Source organism: Salmo trutta, chromosome 35 (assembly GCF_901001165.1).
Source record: "Salmo trutta chromosome 35, fSalTru1.1, whole genome shotgun sequence".
NCBI lineage: Eukaryota > Metazoa > Chordata > Actinopteri > Salmoniformes > Salmonidae > Salmo > Salmo trutta.
The window spans coordinates 34,932,482-34,951,183 of NC_042991.1; the positions used below are offsets into that span (position 1 = coordinate 34,932,482).

Consider the following 18,702-nt stretch of genomic DNA (forward strand, 5'->3'; position numbering starts at 1 on the left):
GTGTATATAACATGAAAACAGCCTTAACCAGCTCTGCTAGGATGAGTAAAATGGTCAGTGAGGTGTTCTCTCATTTTGTGTCTGGAAGTAGCTAGCTAGCATGCTAGACAACTTTAGCCAGTTAGCTCGGGTGCTTGGTTGGGACAACGCATGCATTGGCAGGCAAGCTGCAGATGGACAACTAGCTGAAACAGTTTGAGAGTGTTTATCTAATGTTCCTGCAGTATTTTCAGGTATCTTACAATAAATTGCCAATTTTGACCTTTTCTTCAGCGGCATGTTGAAAGTCATACAGTAGTTAACTGTCACACCTTATTTATACCTACCGTAACATGCAGTTCCAGATACAGACCTTCCATGGTTTCTGAAAAGTAGTTACTTCCTGAGATCTGTATTCACATATTTGTTAAAAAGTAGATGCTTTCTCAGATTTGTATTCAAATAAGTGTAGTCACCTCCCAAAGTAACTATTGGTCGTCCCCCCCATTCTAGTTACCTTCCACAAAGCATATTATAAACTAGTTATCCCGGGTCGTGTGTTTTATGGCTGGCGCAATTACCGTATATAACCATGTAACCGACGGTTATGGATGAGACTGTCATGAAAATAACCATAACAGTTTGTTTTTTTTTGGGGGGGGGGGGGTTACATTGCATTTGAGTCTGTTTCTGCAGTAACATGGACTCTTAACAAGGTGATGAAACAAGCATGGTGGTGTAGCAAACAAGTATTTGGTTGCCTAGGCAACACCCCCCTCACGGTTATAACGGTGACTGCGTTCATTTGGCTGTCATCCACCGTCACAGCCAGGTCATAAAATGAACACCCACCAAATGGGGGTAGATTGAGGTATTGGTGGGTAAGAATGTCTATTTTACCAGCCACGTTGGCGGGTGGTCAATTTGCAGGGCTCTACATTAAATTCACAAATAAATGAATAGTCAAATCAAGTATCAGTAGAAAAAAATGCTGCAGTATTTCATTTCTGTTATGCAGCTATGTTTTTGTTTCATAGCTGCTAATCGCACAAAGAAATACAAATCCTATATCCCACCTCGCGCAGCAAAACTGACTGGCAGTGAAGTGTTGATACATTCATTTTTGGAGGTGCAGAGCACAGACATAGAAGTTGGTGTAATTTCCTCAAGTCTACAAAGTGAGACTTGGTCCTTGACTTGGTCCTCGACTTGGTCCTCGTGGATGTGTGTTTGCCGCGTGCCGGTTAGCATCGGCTCCTGCGTAAGCGTGTTAGGGTTACGGTCTTGTGTAACGCTCGTGATTCACGGAGAGCTCATAGGGGCTCGTTTTCAGGCTCACGTTCTCTCTCTCTCTCACACACACACACACACACACACACACACACACACACACACACACACACACACACACACACACACACACACACACTCCCACCTTCATCTGCAGGAGAGCAAGGAGTTTGTGTCCTCAGGCGGAGTGTGTGTGTGTGTACGTGCCTCTGCCAATCGGGCCCATATATTCCCGAGTGTGTTGCTGCCCCAGCCTCATTCCCAGCAGATAAACAGATCGCAGAGATGGCATCCCTGGCAGGAACATATCGTTATCAGCTTTACAAGCCCATGTTTATTTATCTTTATTTCATATCTCTCATCCTCTGGTTTGGTCTCTTTAGTCTGTGGCTTTGTCTGAAAAAGTTATTAGCCGGTAAATCATGTTTCCGCTGTCCTTGTCTCCTCTTTTTAATTCCTCTCAAATCTCATTGGAGGAGGTGGTCAGAGGGAGGTACCTTTTAGATCGTTCCTCCTCCAATGATTTTTTTGGGGTCGATTTTGAGGCAACAAGGACGGGAGGTAGCAGGGGTTTGATGTTTTCAAACAAACCTTAATTTCTTCTCCTCGAGCCATCCCTCATATGCTCCTCCATAATATGTTATTGTCACAGGTTAGCCCAGGGCGCATATTATTTATATATATATATATATATATCGGATGATTGTTCTGCTGGAGGCTTTCATGAATATCAAATCCTCAAAGTCCATTATTCTTGACAGTCTTATTCCATCCGCATACAAACAAAGTCACGGCATGGGAATAGAGGTGAATACTGAGCAGAAATGTAGGCCTTTACTTGTGCATACTGAGACTTGTTGTGCCGAACAGGCTTCAAAGAGCTTAGCACAGTAAACCTTGAATAGCACAGTGTATGAAAACGGATGCGTAGTGTGGTTGTACTTACATGCCTGTACTCCAATCACTACAGTACATGTTTATTATGTTACACACACACACACACACACACACACACATCTGGCATAGCCCCTTGTTGTGCGTCTGTCTGTAGATGAGTGTGTAGTTCCAGAGAAAGTTGTCACAGACAGTCAGGAGGAGGAGGGGGGGGGGGGGGGGGAAACAGAGACGAGAAGTGATGCAGTTCCCACTGATTGTGTAACTTAGTTTTGTTAATTCATTGCACACAGCCAGTTAGTTACAGTAAACTCTCTTCCTCTGAGACGTAGATCTAAGATCCGGGCCTGTATACGAACAACACCTTTACTCTGATCCAGCCTCTTGACTTTTCTACTAGCATAGCATTTATCAAATGGTCACGAAAAAACCTCTCGCTGATTCTTAGGATGGGGACAGGAAGTGAACAGTTTGGGGGCTAAAAATTAATCTCACACAGGCCTGGTCTCTCAGTCTGGGTCAGTGGGCGACGAGACATGTGTTCTGTTAAAATGGCCCCCAGCTCTGGCCCAGAACAAACTGACGTCTCTTTGTATAGCAGAGAGAGAGAGAGGGCTTCATATGAATCTCTCACAGCTCTCTTTGTCTAGCACTGATAAGCTCTCACTTCTGCTGCTGAGGGCCGAGGCTGCTGCGTCTGTTTTACACCGTACCCAAACCGGCCACGCGCCATCGTGCGCAAATTGATTTTGTCCTGCCACACAAAACGCGATCAGGACACACAGTTTGTAACATCAAAACGAACTCTGAACCAATTATATTAATTTGGGGACAGGTTGAAAAGCATAAAACATTTATGGAAATTTAGCTAGCTGGCTTGCAGTTGCTAGCTAATTTGTCCTATTTAGCTAGCTTGCTGTTGCTAGCTGATTTGTCCTGGGATATAAACGTCGGGTTGGTATTTTACCTGAAATGCACAAGGTCCTCTACTCCGGCAATTAATCTACACATAAAACGGTCAACCAAATCTTTTCTCGTCATCTCTCCTTCCAGGCCTTTTCGCCTTTGGACTTTCATAGTAACTAACTTTCATAGTTACCACGACAACCGACCAAACTCAGTTCATCTTTCAATCACCCATGTGGGTATAACCATTGAGGAGATGGCACGTGGGTATCTGCTTCTATAAACCAATGAGGAGATGGGAGAGGCAGGACTTTCACCGTGTTCAGCATCACAAATAGAACTGACTTCTATTTTAGCACATGGCAACGCAGACGCTCGTTGGCGTGCAAGCAGTGTGGGTGCAATAATTGAATAACACGTATGTTTAAATTTATTCTGCAACGCATGCGAAGTGAGCGGTGTGGTAAGCATTTTAGAAACACTTTGGTTTCTCTTTGTATGACTTAACACAGTGTTACACCACTGTCGAAGACTCGTGAGTTGTGAAGTGATTGTTGTGAAAGAGAAGTTTAGGCTAGGCTACTCCCTGGTAATGAGAGTGTAGGCTAGGCTATATGTCATCATGGTTGCCCTAGATCTCTCTCTTGTATCTGGAACTGCATTCTTGTGTGTGTGTGTGTTCATGAGTTGTGAAAGAGAAGAGAAGTTTGTGCTACTCCCTGGTAATGAGCGAGTGTAGGCTAGGCTACTCCTTGGTAATGAGCGAGTGTAGGCTAGGCTACTCCTTGGTAATGAGCGAGTGTAGGCTAGGCTACTCCTTGGTAATGAGCGAGTGTAGGCTAGGCTACTCCTTGGTAATGAGCGAGTGTAGGCTAGGCTACTCCCTGGTAATGAGCGAGTGTAGGCTAGGCTACTCCTTGGTAATGAGCGAGTGTAGGCTAGGCTACTCCTTGGTAATGAGCGAGTGTAGGCTAGGCTACTCCCTGGTAATGAGCAAGTGTAGGCTAGGCTACTCCTTGGTAATGAGCGAGTCTAGGCTAGGCTACTCCTTGGTAAGGAGCAAGTGTAGGCTAGGTCCCTCCCTGGTAAGGAGCGAGTGTAGGCTAGGCTACTCCTTGGTAATGAGCGAGTGTAGGCTAGGCTACTCCCTGGTAATGAGCGAGTGTAGTCTAGGTCCCTCCCTGGTAATGAGCGAGTGTAGGCTAGGCTACTCCCTGGTAATGAGCGAGTGTAGTCTAGGTCCCTCCCTGGTAATGAGCGAGTGTAGGCTAGGTTCCTCCCTGGTAATGAGCGAGTGTAGGCTAGGTTCCTCCCTGGTAATGAGCGAGTCTAGGCTAGGCTACTCCTTGGTAATGAGCGAGTCTAGGCTAGGCTACTCCTTGGTAAGGAGCAAGTGTAGGCTAGGTCCCTCCCTGGTAATGAGTGAGTGTAGGCTAGGCTACGCCTTGGTAAGGAGCGAGTGTAGGCTAGGCTACTCCTTGGTAATGAGCGAGTGTAGGCTAGGCTACTCCCTGGTAATGAGCGAGTGTAGGCTAGGCTACTCCCTGGTAATGAGCGAGTGTAGGCTAGGCTACTCCCTGGTAATGAGCGAGTGTAGGCTAGGCTACTCCCTGGTAATGAGCGAGTGTAGGCTAGGCTACTCCCTGGTAATGAGCGAGTGTAGGCTAGGCTACTCCCTGGTAATGAGCGAGTGTTGGCTAGGCTACTCCTTGGTAATGAGCGAGTGTAGGCTAGGGTGTGGGCGTCTGTTCACTGTGTGGTTCTGGCTCAGCCTCATACAGGAAGTTTGCTAACCCTAAACCACCCGGCCTATCTAGCAAACAAAACCTGCAGGAAACAATGGCCTTTGTCTGTTCTGTTCTGTTCCTTTCAAGGTGTCCCCCTAAAGACCTGTTAGCCAGCCCCTCCAGGCTAAACCCCTGGCCCCAAGCCTGCACAGGGAGGAGAGGAGGACTGTTAGCCAGCCCCCGTCAACCCTGCACAGGGAGGAGAGGAGGACTGTTAGCTAGCCCCCGTCAACCCTGCACAGGGAGGAGAGGAGGACTGTTAGCCAGCCCCCGTCAACCCTGCACAGGGAGGAGAGGAGGACTGTTAGCCAGCCCCCATCAACCCTGCACAGGGAGGAGAGGAGGACTGTTAGCCAGCCCCCGTCAACCCTGCACAGGGAGGAGAGGAGGACTGTTAGCCAGCCCCCGTCAACCCTGCACAGGGAGGAGAGGAGGACTGTTAGCCAGCCCCCGTCAACCCTGCACAGGGAGGAGAGGAGGACTGTTAGCCAGCCCCCATCAACCCTGCACAGGGAGGAGAGGAGGACTGTTAGCCAGCCCCCATCAGCCCTGCACAGGGAAGAGAGGAGGACTTTTGTTTATCTAGCCTTTATTTAAGTAGCCTTTATTTAACTAACTCTTGCTGCTGCTCCTTTTGAAAGGTGAGGACAAAGATGTATTTCAGCAGGGTGTTGGAGTTGGACAGAACACCACATCACCGCCACACTGAGCTCCTCACACACACACTCAGCTAGATCACCAGAAAGTCATTAGTGACAGAAGAGGGTGTTTGTGTGTGTGTGCACCTGTCGATTGTTGCTGTGTATCTGTTTCTCTGAAATATGTGTTTTAGCACTTGCTCAGTTTCTGTGTGTGCGTTAAGTTTTGGTTTGGTTGCCGTTTGTAGATTGTAGGGCCTTGACTCTCTTGTTGTTTTGACTTCTCTCTCTTCACTTCCTTATTAGGTACTGCTAGGCAAGAGGAAGGTCTGAGGTCCACTGTTTTACAACCACAGTGAAACTAAAAGCAATTGAGTTAGTTGCCCTGTCAATGGGTGGTGAATGACAAGCCAGCTCTGTGTAATGACAGTTAATATAGGTTAATGAATGTCAGCAGCGTGACCAGCCTCCCAACATGTCTGCCTGGGTAGGAGGATGTGTAGACCTAGGTGAGGAGGGACTGAAAGCCAGGTTTGTGTTCATTAGGGCATACCGTAGCAAAACGTTTTGCAATGGAAAATGAAAATCTGTGTTTTTTTTATTGGACAAGTTAAGGTAGTAGGTCTACCTTCCAGTTACAACATAAAATAATAATAATAATTATCTTGACTGTACACTGCCCAGTTACCTCTCTTTATCCCCAGTCGGTGTTGACAGTCAGGATGTCTGAAGTCTAAGTTGATCCTAGCTGGTCTTAGCTTAGGGAGTAGGGCTCTGAATTGCCAGGGACCTCACAATACGATATTATAACAGTATTTTTGTGCCAAATATGTATTGTGATTCTATATGTGTCCACGATTTATCACGGTTTTATATGTATTGCGATTCGATGGTCCAAATATATTGCTCACAGCACAAGTCTGCTGCAGAGGGACAAGAACAAGCCATAATAAAATATTGTTTTGATCAGTCGTAGAAATAAAATAGCTGACAAAATGTTGGCTCACAATTAAAAAAATATATATATGAGTTAGGCCAAGCTATAGGAGAAGAAATACAGACATTTTGGCATACAGCCAACTAACGCTAGCTAACGTTAACTACCTAGGAAAAAAATATACATTCATTCATTCATTCATTCATTCATTCATTCATACATACATACATACATACATACATACATACATACATACATACACACATACATACATACACACATACACACACACATACACACACACATACATACATACACACATACATACATACATACATACATACATACATACATACATACATACATACATACATACATACATACATACATACATACATACATACATACATACATACATACATACATACATACATACATACACACACACACACTACCGTTCAATAGTTTGGGGTCACTTCGAAATGTCCTTGTTTTTGAAAGAAAAGCAAAAAAAAATGTGTCCATTTAAAATAACATCAAGTTGGTCAGAAATACAGTGTAGACATTGTTAATGTTGTAAATGACTATTGTAGCTGGAAACGGCAGATTTTTAATGGAATATCTACATAGGCGTTCAGAGGCCCATTATCAGCAACCATCACTCCTGTGTTCCAATGGCACGTTGTGTTAGCTAATCCATGTTTATCATTTTAAAAGGCTAATTGATCATTAGAAAACCCTTTTGCAATTATGTTAGCACAGCTGAAACTGTTGTGCTCATTAAAGAAGCAATAAAACTGGCCTTCTTTAGACTAGTTGAATATCTGGAGCATCAGCATTTGTGGGTTTGATTTACAGGCACAAAAGGGCCAGAAACAAATAATTTTCTTCTGAAACTCGTCAGTCTATTCTTGTTCTGAGAAATGAAGGCTATTCCATGCGAGAAATTGCCAAGAAACTGAAGATCTCGTACAACGCTGTGTACTACTCCCTTCACAGAACAGCGCAAACTGGTTCTAACCAGAATAGAAGGAGTGGGAGGCCCCGGTGCACAACTGAGCAAGAGGACAAGTACATTAGAGAGTTTAGTTTGAGGAACAGATGCCTCACAAGTCCTCAACTGGCAGCTTCATTAAATAGTACCCACAAAACACCAGTCTCAACGTCAACAGTGAAGAGGCGACTCCGGGATGCTGGCCTTCTAGACAGAGTTGCAAAGAAAAAGCCATATCTCAGACTGGCCAATAAAAAGAAAAGATTAAGATGGGCAAAATAACACAGACACTGGACAGAGGAATTCTGCCTAGAAGGCCAGCATCCAGGAGTCGCCTCTTCACTGTTGACGTTGAGACTGGTGTTTTGGTATTTTATTAGAATCCCCATTAGCTGTTGTGAAAGCAGCAGCTACTCTTCCTGGGGATCCACACAAAACATGAAACATGACATAATACAGAACATTACTAGACAAGAACAGCTCAAGGACAGAACTACATGAATGTAAAACATTGACTCACAGTAAGAGCAGCTAATATGGAAAAGCTCACAAGTTAAAGGAATTATGGTTGGCATAGCTACACACTAATGCAGCATTTACCCAGGCGGTGAGTCTGTGGACTGTCACCATCTTTATGTATGATGCCTGCAGGATTGGGTAGGTTACTTTCTAAGTGTAATCTGTTCGTTACTAGTTATGGAGCTGGAATGGATATCTGACATTTTCCTCCCGGCTCCTGAACAATTTGTTTAGTTTTTAGATTTTTTTTTTTAGCGCTTATCTTATCTTTTTATGAACAATGTTTCCACCATCGTTTCCTATGACTGAAAAGACCTTCTGAACATCAGAACAGAGATCACTAACCTGGATGTGGATGACGATTTCTACTTCTGTTTTGAACAGAGCACATGCAGTGGAATGTGGTGCAGTGTTTTGAACAGAGCACATGCAGTGGAATGTGGTGCAGTGTTTTGAACAGAGCACATGCAGTGGAATGTGGTGCAGTGTTTTTTGAACAGAGCACATGCAGTGGAATGTGGTGCAGTGTTTTGAACAGAGCACATGCAGTGGAATGTGGTGCAGTGTTTTGAACAGCATGTGTGAGGGTGTAATTTATGACTGGGTCTGTCTCTCGTGTGTGTTGGGGGGGGTTTGGGCTGGTCAGACAGAGGCTGCTCTCTTTGTTTGGAGCTGAGAGGAAGGAATGTCTGCCTTCCAGCTGTCCCTGGGACAAGAAAGAGGGGACTTTCCCCTATTCTCATTTTTTGTATTTTATTTAGCTAGGCGAGTCAGTTACGAACAAATTCTTATGTACAATGATGGCTTACCCCGGCCAAACCTGGACGACGCTGGGCCAATTGTGCGCCGCCCTGTGGGACTCCCAATCACGGCCGGTTGTGATACAGCCTGGAATCGAACCAGGGTCTGTAGTGATGCATCTAGCACTGAGATGCAGTGCCTTAGACCGCTGCGCCTCTCTGTTGCATCTGCTCTCTCTGCTCCATCTGCTCTCTCTGTTCCATCTGCTCTCTCTGTTCCATCTGCTCTCTCTGTTCCATCTGCTCTCTCTGCTCCATCTGCTCTCTCTGCTCCATCTGCTCCATCTGCTCTCTCTGTTCCATCTGCTCTCTCTGTTCCATCTGCTCTCTCTGTTCCATCTGCTCTCTCTGTTCCATCTGCTCTCTCTGTTCCATCTGCGCTCTCGGCTCCATCTGCTCTCTCTGATCCATCTGCTCTCTCTGTTCCATCTGTTCCCCCCTGCCCCAATGTACTACGCCCATTTGCACCTACAAAGTGTGTGTGTGTGTGTGTGTGTGGTGTGTGTGTGTGTGTGTGTGTGTGTGTGTGTGTGTGTGTGGTGTGTGTGTGTGTGTGTGTGTGTGTGTGTGTGTGTGTGTGTGTGTTCGGCCAGACAATAGGGAAACCCTTGACCTCTGGTCCATAATCTGCCTCAGTAGATATAGAGTTCAGTTGTCTCTGTCCTATTCAGCTTCAACCTGCTCAATGACCTCTGTAGTGAAAGAGGACGGTAGGAGACTGTAGCTGGAATATACACACCTGACTGGTCTCACCTGACTGGTCTCTTAGTTCAACACACCTGACTGGTCTCTTTGTTCAACACACCTGACTGGTCTCTTAGTTCAACACACCTGACTGGTCTCTTAGTTCAACGCACCTGACTGGTCTCTTAGTTCAACGCACCTGACTGGTCTCTTAGTTCAACGCACCTGACTGGTCTCTTAGTTCAACGCACCTGACTGGTCTCTTAGTTCAACACACCTGACTGGCCTCGTAGCTAAGCGCACGTGTCTGGCCTCGTAGCTAAGCGCACGTGTCTGGCCTCGTAGCTAAGCGCACGTGTCTGGCCTCGTAGCTAAGCGCACGTGTCTGGCCTCGTAGCTAAGCGCACGTGTCTGGCCTCGTAGCTAAGCGCACGTGTCTGGCCTCGTAGCTAAGCGCACGTGACTGGCCTCGTAGCTAAGCGCACGTGTCTGGCCTCGTAGCTAAGCGCACGTGTCTGGCCTCGTAGCTAAGCGCACGTGTCTGGCCTCGTAGCTAAGCGCACGTGTCTGGCCTCGTAGCTAAGCGCACGTGTCTGGCCTCGTAGCTAAGCGCACGTGTCTGGCCTCGTAGCTAAGCGCACGTGTCTGGCCTCGTAGCTAAGCGCACGTGTCTGGCCTCGTAGCTAAGCGCACGTGACTGGCCTCGTAGCTAAGCGCACGTGACTGGCCTCGTAGCTAAGCGCACGTGACTGGCCTCGTAGCTAAAGGCTAAACTAGAACTCCTTTCTATTTCTGATGCAGATCACGCTGAAAGTCCTGCCTCTCACATCTCCTCATTGGTTTATAGAAGCAGGTACCCACGTGCCATCTCCTCATTGGTTATACCCACATGGGCGATTGAAAGACTAACTCTCCCTAGTCCCCACAGAGTCTGGACAGACGCCATCTCTCCCTAGTCCCCACAGAGTCTGGACATACCCTGAGTCCACCAGGGTCTAGCAGCCTTAATGATTGGTCTGTATCGGTGTGCTCAGACGTGAGCATCATGTACAGACCTGCTGCCGTCTCCCCCACACTCACTCACTGACACCTGTCCTCCCTACGAATACATCAGCCTGTCTTTAAACAAGATGACTTTCACTCTGCAGCCTGTTCCCTCTTCAATCACTCATTCTCAGTCTGTCTTTCTCTCTCCCAGCTACAGATCTCCTTCAGACTCATGACCCCCCCCCCCCCCATCTGCTGTCTGAATGCACAGAAACATGAGAGCACAATAGTGAGAGAGAAGGAGAGAGCTCAGTATGACAGCCTGACACCTGGAGAGAAACTGAGAGGGCTAAATAACTAGTCTTCATCCAGGCATCAAGCTTGTTGTATTACAGGTCCGTGATATGTAACACCATTCGCTTTGAGTAACCTAGTTTCACCATCCAGTGAGTCAGCTGTGAGGTGTGTCTCAAGGCTGGCCTCAGCCTGTCCCTGTGTCTGTGGTGCAACCCTCTCGTTTACTGTCAGCACGTGTGTAGGCCTATGCACTCTCTGTGAGAGACTGTTTTTGTCTGCACCAAAACTCCAGTGTTTTTCCTTCATAGCTTGTTCTCCATATTCTTTTTAATTTGGGAGACGATTTGTTTTCTCATGGCTCTCTCTCTCTCTCTCTCTCTTGTCCCTCTACAGCAGACATATCGGGAGCAATATGTTTGGAACATCGAATCTCAATACATATAGAATCATGAGAATCACAATACATTGAGAATCACAATACATATAGAATCACAATGCATATATATTCGTGAGAATCACAAAACATATAGAATCACAATACATATAGAATCATGAGAATCACAATACATATGTAATCATGAGAATCACAATACATATAGAATCACAATACATATAGAATCACAATGCATATATATTCGTGAGAATCACAAAACATATAGAATCACAATACATATAGAATCATGAGAATCACAATACATATGTAATCATGAGAATCACAATACATATAGAATCACAATACATATAGAATCACAATACATATAGAATCACAGTACATATAGAATCATGAGAATCACAATACATATAGAATCACAGTACATATAGAATCATGGGAATCACAATACATATAGAATCACAGTACATATAGAATCACAATACATATATATTCGTGAGAATCACAAAACATATAGAATCACAATACATATAGAATCATGAGAATCACAGTACATATAGAATCACAATACATATAGAATCACAATACATATAGAATCACAGTACATATAGAGTTATGAGAATCACAGTACATATAGAATCACAGTACATATAGAGTTATGAGAATCACAATACATATAGAATCACAATACATATAGAGTTATGAGAATCACAGTACATATAGAATCACAATACATATAGAATCATAGTACATATAGAATCACAGTACATATATAATTATGAGAATCACAGTACATATAGAATCACAGTACATATAGAATCACAATACATATAGAATCACAGTACATATAGAATCACAGTACATATAGAGTTATGAGAATCACAGTACATATAGAATCACACTACATATAGAGTTATGAGAATCACAGGTCTACAGTCTCTGTCTCCCGTGTGTTTTAAACTTATCCATGGGCTCCTCTCTCTGGCCTCTGTTGTCCCCTGTTCTATAATATTATAGGACTCCACCCCCTCAGCCTCTAGTTCACTCCAGCACACGCTATGAGCTTTGTACTCTAATAATGACAGCTTGACTCAAATCCCTGGATTAGAGAGAGAGAGGGAGAAAGAGAGAGGGTAACACAACAAAACACCATCCATCCACCCACCCTCTCCAACATAACAACAACAATAACAAAAGACTAACAAAAGAACAAAAACATATTAACGCTGCTCCCTGGTTAGGTAATCTTCCTCTTCCCAGAATTCATCCTAATCCCTCTATCTCTCCCTCTCTTTCTCTCTCACCCCCCTCTTCTTCTCTCTCTGGGTGTCTGTTGTGTCGTAGCCTCTCAACAGTTGCAGATTTAAGCCATCACTACAATAATGGGATTGGTTTTGGCCTCCTGCGGTTTGTAATGAAGGATAATTAGTATTTCAATTTACCCCGGCCGACTAAGAACCTCCCTTCGCTTTCTCTCTCGCTCTCACTGTCTCTCCCCCCCCCCCCCCCCCCCCCCCTCTCTCAATGTAATTTAAGGGCTTTATTGGCTTGGGAAACATATGTTAGCATTGCCCAAACAAGTGAAATGGATAATAAACAAAAGTGAAATAAACAGTAAACATTACACTCACAAAAGTTCCAAAAGAACTAAAGACATTTCAAATGTCATTATGTCTATATACAGTGTTGTAACGATGTACAAATAGTTAAAGGGAATATAAATAAACAGAAGTATAGTTTGTATTTACAATGGTGTTTGTTCTTCACTGGTTGCCCTTTTCTTGTGGCAACAGGTCACAAATATTGCTGCTGTGATGTCACACTGTGGTATTTCACCCAATAGATATGGGAGTTTATCAAAATCGGGTTTGTTTTTGAATTCTTTGGGTCTTTGTAATCTGAGGGAAATATGTGTCTGTAATATGGTCATACATTTGGCAGGAGGTTAGGAAGTGCAGCTCAGTTTCCACCTCATTTTGTGGGCAGTGTTGCACATAGCCTGTCTTCTCTTGAGAACCAGGTCTGCTTACGACTGCCTCTTTCCATAGCAAGGTTATGCTCACTGAGTCTGTACATAGTCAAAGCTTTGCTTCATTTTGGGTCAGTCACAGTGGTCAGGTATTCTGCCACTGTGTACTCTCTGTTTAGGGCCAAATAGCATTCTAGTTTGCTCTGTTTTTTGTTAATTACTTGACACATTGGAAATAATTATCTTTTTGTTTTCTCATGATTTGGTTGGGTCTAATTGTGTTGCTGTCCTGGGGCTCTGTGGGGTCTGTTTGTGTTTGTGAACAGAGCCCCAGGACCAGCTCGCTTAGGGGGCTTTTCTCCACGTCAATTTCTCTGTAGGTGATGGCTTTGTTATGGAAGGTTTGGGAATATCTTCCTTTTAGGTGATTGTAGAATTTAACAGCTTTTTTCTGGATTTTGATCATTAGCGGGTATCGGCCTATCGGCTCTGCATGCATTATTTGGTGTTTTACGTTGTACATTTTGTCTCAATTTGGTGTTTGTCCCATTTTGTGAATTCTTGGTTGGTGAGCGGACCTCAGACCTCACAACCATAAAGGGCAATGGGTTCTATAACTGATTCAAGTATTTTTTAGCCAGATCCTAATTGGTATGTCGAATTTTGTGTTAGTTTTGATGGCATAGAAGGCCCTTCTTTCCTTGTCTCTCAGATCGTTCACAGCTTTGTGGAAGTTACCTGTGGTGCTGATGTTTAGGCCGAGGTAGGTATAGTTTGTTGTTGTGCTCGAGGGCAACGGTGTCTAGATGGAATTTGTGGTCCTGGCAACTGGACCTTTTTTGGAACACCATTATTTTTGTCTTAGTGAGATTTACTGGCAGGGCCCAGGTCTGACAGAATCTGTTCTGCTGTAGGCCCTCCTTGGTTGGGGACAGAAGCACCAGATCATCAGTAGACATTTGACTCCAGATTCTTGTAGGGTGAGGCCTGGTGCTGCAGAATGTTACTGTGCCCTCGCCAATTCGTTGATGTATATGTTGAAGGGGGTTGGGCTTTTGCTGCATCCCTGTCTCACCCCACGGCCCTGTTGGGGGGAAGAAATTTGTTTTTTGCCAATTTTAACCGTGCCGTTCCTTTTTATTTTCAAGTCCTATCAGGCACCAGGGGATTAGACTCTTAAAATGAACCAAGTTATTCTTAAAAGAGAAGTACACAGACACAACTAGGACAGTTAAGCAGGGAGGCTAACATTTAGGCATTCACTTGAAGCAGATTATCGTTATTTCCCTGATGTATTATCTATGACTTATTATACTGGGGTAGAAGCCTAACTCTCTTGTAAACTACCTTATAAGGAGGTTTAGCTAGCCCAGGAGGGGGGAGAGAGCTGTTCCTTAAGGCTGCTGTTCATTCCTGTGTGTTTGTCTCTGCCATCTGTTTGTCCCTGTCTGTCTCTGTCTGCCTCTCTCTGTCTGCCTCTCTCTGTCTGCCTCTGTCTGTCTGTCTCTGTCTGCCTCTCTCTGTCTGTCTCTGTCTGTCTGTCTCTGTCTGTCTCTGTCTGTCTGTCTCTGTCTGTCTGTCTGTCTGTCTGTCTCTGTCTGTCTGTCTCTGTCTGTCTCTGTCTGTCTGTCTGTCTGTCTGTCTGTCTAGTGACTTGCAGAATGATTAGGCTATTTTCTAGGGAGAGAGACTTGATGTTCCTTGCAGTAGAGACACTAAGCATAATGAATTCTCTCCAGCCAGTGGTCTGGTGATAATGTCTTAGTGTGTTTCCCACTCATGATGTCATAGCACATAAAGGCCTGCTACTGCTTTCAACACCTTTTAAAGCACTGAGGACAGTAGAGTAGGTGTTGAGCTGTTTTCTACCTAGTCTAATACTCTTCATCGTGCCATGCTTGTTCATGACTTCTCAAAGGGTGTTGTTTTGTTTAGTCATTTAATTACTGTAATCATCATTTAGACTAGACTTATTATTTACACTCAGGCCCCTTTGCTAAACGTCAGTTTAGTGACAAACTAAAATGAAGATAATGTATTGAGTTCCAGTACATCCTATCTCTAAAGCAGCATTTATATTATACAGAAACATGATTACATGGAAGTCCTTCCCATCTCCATATAGTGAACAACAAACCTGGTTTTAAAAAGAGGAAGAACGCCTCTCCCCCGGGTGACATACTTGTTGTGTGTGCTGACATGTAGCCAAGTCAGTTAAGAACAAATTCTTATTTATAATGACGGCCTACCGGGGAACAGTGGGTTAACTGCCTTGTTCAGGGGTAGAATGACAGATTTTTACCTTGTCAGCTCAGGGATTCAATCTAGCAACCTTTCGGTTACTGACCCAACGCTCTAACCACTAGGCTACCTGCTCTAACCACTAGGCTACCTGCTCTAACCACTAGGCTACCTGCTCTAACCTCTAGGCTACCTGCTCTAACCGCTAGGCTACCTGCTCTAACCGCTAGGCTACCTGCTCTAACAGCCAGGCTACCTGCTCTAACAGCCAGGCTACCGGCTCTAACCGCCAGGCTACCGGCTCTAACCGCCAGGCTACCGGCTCTAACCGCCAGGCTACCGGCTCTAACCGCCAGGCTACCGGCTCTAACCGCCAGGCTACCTGCTCTAACCGCTAGGCTACCTGCCTCAAACCGCTAGGCTACCTGCCTCAAACCGCTAGGCTACCTGCCTCAAACCGCTAGGCTACCTGCCTCAAACCGCTAGGCTACCTGCCTCAAACCGCTAGGCTACCTGCCTCAAACCGCTAGGCTACCTGCCTCAAACCGCTAGGCTACCTGCCTCAAACCGCTAGGCTACCTGCCTCAAACCACTAGGCTACCTGCCTCTAACCACTAGGCTACCTGCTCTAACCGCTAGGCTACCTAACCGCTAGGCTACCTGCCTCTAACCGCCAGGCTACCTGCTCTAACCTGCCTCTAACCACTAGGCTACCTGCTCTAACCTGCCTCTAACCGCCAGGCTACCTGCTCTAACCACTAGGCTACCTGCTCTAACCACTAGGCTACCTGCTCTAACCACTAGGCTACCTGCTCTAACCGCTAGGCTACCTGCTCTAACCGCTAGGCTACCGGCTCTAACCGCTAGGCTACCTGCTCTAACCGCTAGGCTACCTGCTCTAACCGCTAGGCTACCTGCTCTAACCGCTAGGCTACCTGCTCTAACCGCTAGGCTACCTGCTCTAACCGCTAGGCTACCTGCTCTAACCGCTAGGCTACCTGCTCTAACCGCTAGGCTACCTGCTCTAACCGCTAGGCTACCTGCCTCTAACCGCTAGGCTACCTGCTCTAACCGCTAGGCTACCTGCTCTAACCGCTAGGCTACCTGCCTCTAACCGCTAGGCTACCTGCCTCTAACCGCTAGGCTACCTGCTCTAACCGCTAGGCTACCTGCTCTAACCGCTAGGCTACCTGCTCTAACCGCTAGGCTACCTGCTCTAACCGCTAGGCTACCTGCTCTAACCGCTAGGCTACCTGCCTCTAACCGCTAGGCTACCTGCCTCTAACCGCTAGGCTACCTGCCTCTAACCGCTAGGCTACCTGCCTCTAACCGCTAGGCTACCTGCTCTAACCGCTAGGCTACCTGCTCTAACCGCTAGGCTACCTGCTCTAACCGCTAGGCTACCTGCTCTAACCACTAGGCTACCTGCCTCTAACCACTAGGCTACCTGCTCTAACCACTAGGCTACCTGCTCTAACCGCTGTATTATTATTTATATACAGTGCGTTCGGAAAGTATTCAGACCCTTTGACTTTTTCCACATTTTTGTTACGTTGCAGCCTTATTCTAAAAAGGATTAAATAAATCAAAAATCTCAATCTACAAACCAAGCCATGAGGTCAAAGGAATTGTCCGTAGAGCTCCGAGACAGGATTGTGTCGAGGCACAGATCTGGGGATGGGTACAAAGAAAATAAAATTCTGCAGCTTTGAAGGTCCCCAAGAACACAGTTGGCCTACGTCATTCTTAAATGGAAAAAGTTTTGGAACCACCAAGACTCTTCCTAGAGCTGACAGCCCGGCCAAACTGAGCAATCGGTAGAGAAGGGCCTTGGTCAGGGAGGTGACCAATGGTCACTCTGACAGAGACAGAGCTCCAGAGTTCCTCTGTGAAGATGGGAGAACCTTCCAGAAGGACAACCATCTCTGCAGCACTCCACTATTTAATCAATTTTAGAATAAGGCTGTAACGTAACAAAATGTTGAAAAAGTCAAGGAGTCTGAATACTTTCCTAATGCACTGTATGTAGGTAAATTGGGGATCCTAATTATAAAAAAATATGTAACATTAAAGTAGGCCTCTTCAACAAATAAGTAATTGATCTCTGCAGCTTGTTGTTGTTCTGGTTGTTGTCTGTTGAACACACTCGCACACGCACACGCACGCACGCACACACACACACACTCCTCTGCTAAACCCTTCCTCTGGGCTGATTTGTGTCCCGCTGGTCATCAACCAATCATCCTCCAGATTTCCAGACCTCATTATGAAGACTCTTAAAGATCGGAGAAATAGAGTCTGAGTTAGAAGAAGTGAAGGGAGATAGACTGTAAACAATATTGATTGGTGTGTGTGTGGGGGGGGGGGGACATATTGTACTGAGCTCAGGAAAACACCATCACAGGCCAACATCAGAGACCTTCAGATCAGTGCCACTCAGCTTATACTTAAGACACAGAGTCCCAAGGCCGAGACCCTCGCCCCACAGTGTTCTAAGTCACTGAGGTGTGGTTCTAATCTTCTCGTGGCAGTTTTAGTGCCACGTTTCCCCCTAGAGATTAGAGAATAAGATTGAGTTGGAACCTGGAAGAGCATCAGTTAACACAAGCAAACAAACAAACAAGCACACAGCCAGAGCAGAACAGGCTGTAGAAACCTAAACAAACAGAGAAACTCAGACAGAATGGGAACAGTAGTGTCTCTTTTCCTCTCTCTCCGTCTCTCTCTCCGTCTCTCTCTCCGTCTCTCTCTCTGTCTATATACTGAAGATGGACAGGATCGGACTATTGACTTCCTGTTATACTGTCAAAATGCCATCCTACCACAGAAACCTGCAAGTCACTCACAGACAAGTCCAAGCTGCTGAAAACACACACAGTCTGTCTGTGATGTGAATTTACTGTTGGCATGATTTTCATTTGTGCAGGTGGTAGAATATCAGTTAAGACTTGCAGGATTTGGGTTGATCTGTCCTTGCTTCTCATCAGATTATAGCTGCAGGGTGTGTGTGTGTGTGTGTGTGTGTGTGTGTGTGTGTGTGTGTGTGTTTAAAAGCGGTGAGTGTGTACTGGCACACATTCAGAGAAGTAATGCTGTCTTCCTCATACTGTGATGGGAACACACACACACACACACACGCCCATCTCACACTGACACACCTCACACACGGCACGGTACAGCACCAGGACAGATGGAGTATGTGAGTGGATCAGATGTCAGTGAACTCCTCGTCTCGACGGCTCATCCTCATCCTGTCTTCATTGAGTAGCTTAGTGCTGCTGTCCTCTCCTGGCTCTGACTGGGAGTAAAACTCGGTGGATAAGTGACAACTCTGTTAAAGGTCCTATGCAGACATCGTTACCTCAATAACAAATCGTTTTAAACAACCT

At 45.6% G+C, this 18,702-nt stretch overlaps 1 protein-coding gene across 1 annotated transcript in view; it reads left to right on the plus strand.

Moving 5' to 3' along the window:
- The window catches only part of LOC115175130 (sushi domain-containing protein 6), a 44,968-nt gene that overhangs the window by 16,156 nt on the left and 10,110 nt on the right, over nt 1-18,702 (plus strand). The window lies entirely within an intron of this gene.